Source organism: Aquarana catesbeiana, linkage group LG07, assembly GCF_042186555.1.
Source record: "Aquarana catesbeiana isolate 2022-GZ linkage group LG07, ASM4218655v1, whole genome shotgun sequence".
NCBI classification, from domain to species: domain Eukaryota; kingdom Metazoa; phylum Chordata; class Amphibia; order Anura; family Ranidae; genus Aquarana; species Aquarana catesbeiana.
The window spans coordinates 210,498,081-210,505,034 of NC_133330.1; the positions used below are offsets into that span (position 1 = coordinate 210,498,081).

General features: G+C 42.8%; 1 long non-coding RNA gene across 1 annotated transcript in view; it reads left to right on the plus strand.

Moving 5' to 3' along the window:
* The window catches only part of LOC141102524 (uncharacterized), a 33,001-nt gene extending 26,710 nt beyond the window's left edge, over positions 1-6,291 (plus strand). The window contains exon 4 of the long non-coding RNA XR_012235133.1: positions 5,494-6,291. This is a non-coding gene — a long non-coding RNA (uncharacterized lncRNA). The remainder of the gene's footprint in view (positions 1-5,493) is intronic.
* The last annotated feature ends 663 nt before the right edge of the window (positions 6,292-6,954 follow it).

The following is a 6,954-nucleotide window of genomic DNA, read 5'->3' on the forward strand; positions in this document are numbered from 1 at the left end:
GCTGTAGATCTAAGCGCACCCCCTGAAGTATCCACTCTTGGGTAAATACTCCAGTTTAAATCACCTGCAAAAATTATTTTACCTTCCTTAAAAGTTTCCAGTTTTTTCAGTACTTTCTTTAAGAATTTATCAGGGTCCTTATTTGGAGAGTAAATATTTGCTATTGTACATATCATATTAAACAATTTCCCTTTTATAAAGAGGTACCTCCCCTCAGGATCGGCCAAACGCTCCCCATCCACAAACATCATCGCCCTATCAAATCCAATGGCCACGCCCCTTGAGTGCATTGATACTGTGTCCCCATAAAACCACTTTGGGAACTGGTGTGATGCCAAGCCGCCCCCGAAGCGTGCGTAATATAAGTCTCCTGGAGACACGCCACATCTGCACCCAGGAACTGCAGCTCCTTGTTTACTTTATACCTTTTTTTGCTGTATTTAATCCCCTTACATTATACGTGACCAAATTTACCACCACCATACTTCACCGTGTAAGGAGCGTCTGGTGGAGCGAAGGAGGCACCCCATAAGGGAAGAGAGAGAGAGAAGAGAAGAAAAAAAAAGACATCCGCACACCCCCCAAAAACCTTCCCTCCCCTCCAAGCCCCCCAAACCCCTCCCCCCCAATCTCCCTCCCACTTTCTGGAACAGAACACCTGGGAAGGCTGGACAAACCCCTTTTTTTGTTCACTGTATGGGCCTGGCTAACATCATCCTGATGCCGCCCTGTCTCCATATCTCACAGTGGGCTCCCGCCTCAGACCCTCCAGGCCCCCCCCAGTCCCCCCGACCCTTCCCCCCGCCCCCCCACACTCCCAATCTTCCTAACTCTTTCCCTTTGGCACTGAATATTGCTGCTATTTAGGGCCTCTTCCCCCTCTTACGCCCCTGTCAAGGACGTGCTGGTGCCTTTCAGGGGAATATGCGTGCGCGCATGTGCCCGCGGGGTCTGTCCAGGGTTATACAGCAGAATTCTCCCACTGGTGTGCCCCGGCGTTCTCCTGTTTGGCGCCAAGGTGCCTTTAAAGGTGTGTCAGCTGCACTCATGCGGTGCTGTTCGTCTGCAGCTCTGTACCTGTGTTCCTGTATCTGCCTGCTGATTGCTATTACTGTTACTGACCCGGCTACGTCTGACTCTTCTGCTATCTCCAATCTGACCCGGCCTGCCTGACTCTGCTATCTCCTTGTGACCTGTTGCCGAACTCCTGCTTGCCTGACTACTCTGTTATTACCCATTTGTATCTTCTGCCTGATCTCCTGCCAAACCGGACTGTCTGACTCTGTCTTTTGCCTGTGCCCTGTGTTGCTGCATCCAGGCCTTCTCATCCAGCTCCAGGTTTTGCTGCTCCTGTACCTCCTACCTGCCAGTCTGCTGACTCTCTTCTGCCTGCCAGCATCTGCAGCTCAGCCATCCCCGAAGGATCTCTACTCAGCTCCCGTGCCGGCCTCTGCAAAACCTTCACCAGGCACTCCTACCCACTGTGCTCACGAGACCACTGTTCCCACTCCAGTGACTCCTGATTTGAACCAGCGTTGTAAGAGGGGTCTTCTCCTACCAGTCGGGCTCAACTACCAGGTACCTAACAGCCCCCTCCACCCCCTTTATTCCATCTCAGCTTCCTTTGAGGGAACAATACTCCTTCCTCCTCTCCCCATCCTGGTGTAATAGAAATTTGTACGTTCTGTATATAATTGTATTGTATTTTGTATGTATCGCACACTGCCCTAATAATGTTTTCAGTACATGTTTACATTCTTTCGAGTCCTGATTAGAATTAGCCTGCCTATGTAACGCCCCTTGTTACCATAAACGTACAATTGTAATATTAATGTGATACCTACGTAATCATGTGCATAAAAACCTTCAATTGCGTCATAATAAAGCAGAACAGTTATTTGGAAAGATGCTGAGTGTATCTTTTGTGTCTGTTCCCTACTGCAGTAGTTATTATTAATTTGGAACCACTAATCAATATGAGGATAGGAGTTGCCTATCATCAATTTAACCGAGTCAGCATGGCGAGCTTTGCCTTAGGAGGGGATTCCAGGTGACCCTGAGTATCCGAAACGAGGAGCTTGAGACGATCCGGGAATTTCTGATAATCAGCCGGCTGAGGTAAGCCTTTTGCTTACATTTGAGTTATCAGACTTCCTTGATCGGTAAGGCATTTTCGGGACAAAGGGTACCTATTTTACTCCCCTTAATCGAACTGTATTGATTGGTGGTTATATGTTATGTTGTCCCTGTCTATTGTCCATTGGAGTGTTATAGATAAGAAAGTGAAAAATAGTGCTGTTCACAGGTATATGTAGTAAATCTGCTAGATAAAGTAGTTTAGAGGCAAGAGGGTATAGGCACACGTAGAGAAGAGAGAAGACTGGCCAGTCATTATGGGCATTGAATTAAGTAAGGGAATGAAGGGTAAGAGACCCTCAAAAATGCCGAGCGCAAGAGGAGCGCTATATATGAACCAAAGGTGCGGTTCCGCCTATACTGAGCCCCTATATTAATGGTTAGAGTGGACATGGATCCACAATGGGTAACTGGGTTACCAAAGGCCATAGGGACTAAGAATCATGCAGAGTAAACAGCTAGAGAAACAGCTATCTATGTGAGCAGGATGGATCAAGGGTGACATTAACACTAGATAGAAAGGGACATTTTCATGTTAAGTTGTGGGATGAATTTGGGGTCAGGCACTACAATTAGTAAAAGTCAGAAACAGAGAAATGAGAGGTAAAACAGAATACTTTATATGTTGTCAGAGAGGGAAGATGGGATGAGCACTCTGGCTGCCCGTCTGATCATAGAAGCTAGATATAAAAGATATCTGAACAAAATAAGGAATGCAGAATTTATGCAGGGAAATATTAAAGAGTTAAAAGAAAGTGAGAGAATGATATGCATGTGTTGTGTACAAATGGGAAAATGTAAGCGATTTTAGAGAGATATTGGTGTATGTGTGTGCGAATGCTGGGACCTTTAGTTCTATTGCTTGTGTGTGTCATGTACACAGATGTGACCCCCTCCTTTGTGCTCTCCTGAAAGAATGTCCCTGAGAGGTCAGTGATAAGCTGGAAGGACACCATGCCAATTCCAGTTTTTTAGACAAAACATGTGCCGGGATAACGAATGTAATGGTAAACCATGTAATCACAATTATTTTTTGAATCTGTTTTCCAAACATGGTAAAATGAAGGTTAAACTTAACCGTGTATTACACAAATTGAATATCCTTTAAAAAGTGGAAACAGTGCATTTAAAAATGGAAATTAAGTAAAATGAAGTAATAATGAGTATTCATTTCTAATATAAGTTTAACAATTTTATTAATATAGATATATTGAAACTGGTTTAGACAACCTTTGGTTGGAAATGAAATCCAGGTTATTGGGGAAATTTGTAATGAATGGGATTAGTTTAGATAGATAATAAGATAACAATTTTGTAATTTTACATTTATACAATAAGCCCTTATTGAGAGAAAAAACGATTAAGATGAGGTTGTTATTAATAACTTGATGTGCGGTCCATGATGTAAGAGTAATAATAAATAAAACTTAAATATAACAGACCCATCACATCAAGTCCACACACCCTGTTAGGATAGATGCCACCTGCAACCAGTTGTTTTATAGTTTTTGATGCTTTCTGGTCCATCATACAGATTGTTGATCTTTTTGTTTTTATTTATTTTTATTTTTGAAATCCAAAGCAGAATGTGTGGATTGTGAAATGATGTGCCCCTTTTTCTTGTAAGTACAGTGGTATAAGCAGAAGAATATTTTGGATTTATGGGCATCTCTGCATGACCGCAGGGTATTGTTATCATTTATTATAATATTGCCAGGAAGAAGTTGTCTTTTGAAACATGAAACTGGAGTTCTTACACAAACAGCATGATAGAAAACAAGCCATTGTAATATATTTATGCAAGCTGGACCCAGTAATAAATGGTTCACCCCGATATATCAGAGCTGTAGCTTTTATGCAAAGGTGCTATTAGACAAAGTTAGTTATTGTTTTGGTCAAACATTTAATTTTTAATGGTCCGACATTCTGCGCAGCAAATATACAGCTAACTAAATGTTTGTCTAATGAAAGGTTTAAAATATGAGTTTGTTTATGTACAAATCTAACAATGAAAAATGCGTACATTTGAATCCAGACACCTTATTGCCTCTATTGGAGGAGGCTGGAGACAAAGGAAGACACATGTGTTAAATTGATGACGTAGGAATCAGTTGCTGTGAGCCCAGTGCGGGACACACTCCCTGAAGACCCAGATATTAAATTTTTTGTAGTTTTGAGTATGCAGTTTATCACCCAGAAGGATACTCTGTATTCAAAGTCATTGGATCCTTTTTCCCCAGCTCAAGAAGAAGAGCTCCATGTTTTAGCAAAGCCTGTGAGCTATAAAAAGAGTGTATATTTATATAGATAGTCAAGATATAGAGAGCTTTTGGTTCCATTTAAAGGGCCAGAAGTTTGTTTTTACTTCGGCGGGTAAACCAACCAAGCATGCCAAGTTCATTTGATCAGCTGTTTTCAGCCTTCCAGGTTCTTGCTGAGGTAGCCATATTAACTTTAAAGCTCACACATGGAAGCAGACCAGGTGACTAAGGATGCTGCATTTACAGCCCCGGACACTTGATGGGTCTGTGCAACTCACAGATTCCACCCTAGTTCTGGCCCAGTATAGCTGGGATTAATAATTCAACTTTAAGGACCCCAGAACGAGAAGAACAAGTGGTCCACAGGGGGCAACTTCTTATGAAACAGGACTTTGGAAAAGGTGATCATTTATGTCTGCCAGACACTCTTTCCCTCCAGCTTGACACATGAACCGAGTCATCAGTTACAAGAAGTTATGGCTGCCTTAGTAAATGAGCGTGGGATAGAGACAGGGTTCTCCACAGTTGTTTTTATAACATACCACTTCTTGTTTTACCTGTTACCAAAGGTGTTACTAAAAGCTGAACATCCCTTCCAGAGATCACAAAAAAGATATATCCAGATGCCCAAGTCAGGATCTTACAAGTATGCATTTTGTCTGTATGGACATGTTTTTTGGATGTCCAGTGGCAAATGCTACTGCAAAGGCCACAGTAAAAAGTGTTATCAGAAGTAGTTTGTAAGTACAGAGTGCCAGAAAGTACAGAGAGTAACAGAGGAAATCATTTTTTATAGGAGAGTCCTTACTAGAAGTTTAGAGGTTTTATTTTTACACCCCCTACTGTCTACGATGTAGCGGAAAAAGTAGAGTAAGAAACTAGAAAACTTTTGCCTGACTGTTTTCTTATATTTTATCAAGCCCCTAAGGGGGATGTTGGACTCTCTCCCTATGGGATTTGGTTTGGGAGTGTGTTACTCACTTGCTTATATTTTGTCTCAGCAGCTGAAGTCCTTCATTTGGATCTCACAGAGAATGTTGCTGATCTTTTAAGGTTTTTTGACAAACTCATTTATGTGTTTTCTCCCCAATTCCAGATCCTAAAAGTTTGGAAGGATCTAAAACTAAAGCCAGGTGACTTGTGGATTGTTAAGAGACATTTATATATAAGCAAATGTTTGGAGACTCAATACAGCATCTATTTCATGTACAGTTTTTGCAAAACTTGAAGGAAAAGTCACCTGGATCCACACCAGACACTGCAAAAATGACTAAATTAAAGAAATCTCTGTGTTTGATTTGTTTCCCTCTTGTGATCACAGTCTAGGGTACTTTTTGATTCAATTACTTTAATTGTAAGGGATATATATATATATATTTGAAAAGTAGTGCAGCCACGTTGAAGTCATATTTGTCTTTTGTGCGTCTTCCATTTTATGTAGAATTGTCTGTGTTTACATATTCTGATAAGTCAGCATGCCCACAATTCAGCTAGAAGGCCATTCTGGCCACAGGAGTGTACAGCCAGTACTCTGTAAATATGTCTTATCAATCATTTGTTTTTCACAATGAAAAGTAATTTGGTAATGAAAAAGTTGCTCAGCTATTATTTTCTCCACACTGGAGTTTTTGCCTCTTTGGCCAGGACTACCTCCACCTAAGCGTGTGGAGGTTCCAGGTTAAAGGTGATAGCAGGTATGGTTAGTGATCAAAATATTGATCAAAAGAGGGGAGACTGTAATGGAAATTTGTACGTTCTGTATATAATTGTATTGTATTTTGTATGTATCGCACACTGCCCTCACTGTGCACACAGCACTAATAATGTTTTCAGTACATGTTTACATTCTTTCGAGTCCTGATTAGAATTAGCCTGCCTATGTTACGCCCCTTGTTGCCATAAACGTACAATTGTAATATTAACCACTTGCCGACCGCCTCACGCATATATACGTGAGCAGAGCGGCACAGGCAGGCAAAATCACGTACCTGGTACGTGATTGCCTTCCCGCGGGCGGGGGGTCCGATCGGACCCCCCCCCCGGTGCCATCGGCGGTCGGCGTTTGGCTGGGAGAGTTGAGAGACGAGGGGGAGGCCATCCGATCGTGGCCCCCCCCTCGCGATCGCTCCCAGCCAATGAGAAACATCCCCTGCCTCTGTATAGTACACAGAGGCAGAGGATGTGATGTCATCTCTCCTCGGCTGGCCAGTTTCCGTTCCAGCACCGAGGAGAGATGACATGTAAGTGCACCAACACACACACAACACAGTAGAACATGCCAGGCACACTAAACACCCCCGATCCCCCCCCCGATCGCCCCCCGATCCCCCCCCAATCACCCCCCCCCCCCTGTCACAAACTGACACCAAGCAGGTTTTTTTGTTTTGTTTTGTTTTTTTCCTGATTACTGCATAGTGTCAGTTTGTGACAGTTAGCAGTGGTAGGACAGTTAGTATTAGCCCCCTGTAGGTCTAGGGTACCCCCCTAACCCCCCCTAATAAAGTTTTAACCCCTTGATCACCCCCTGTCACCAGTGTCGCTAAGCGATCATTTTTCT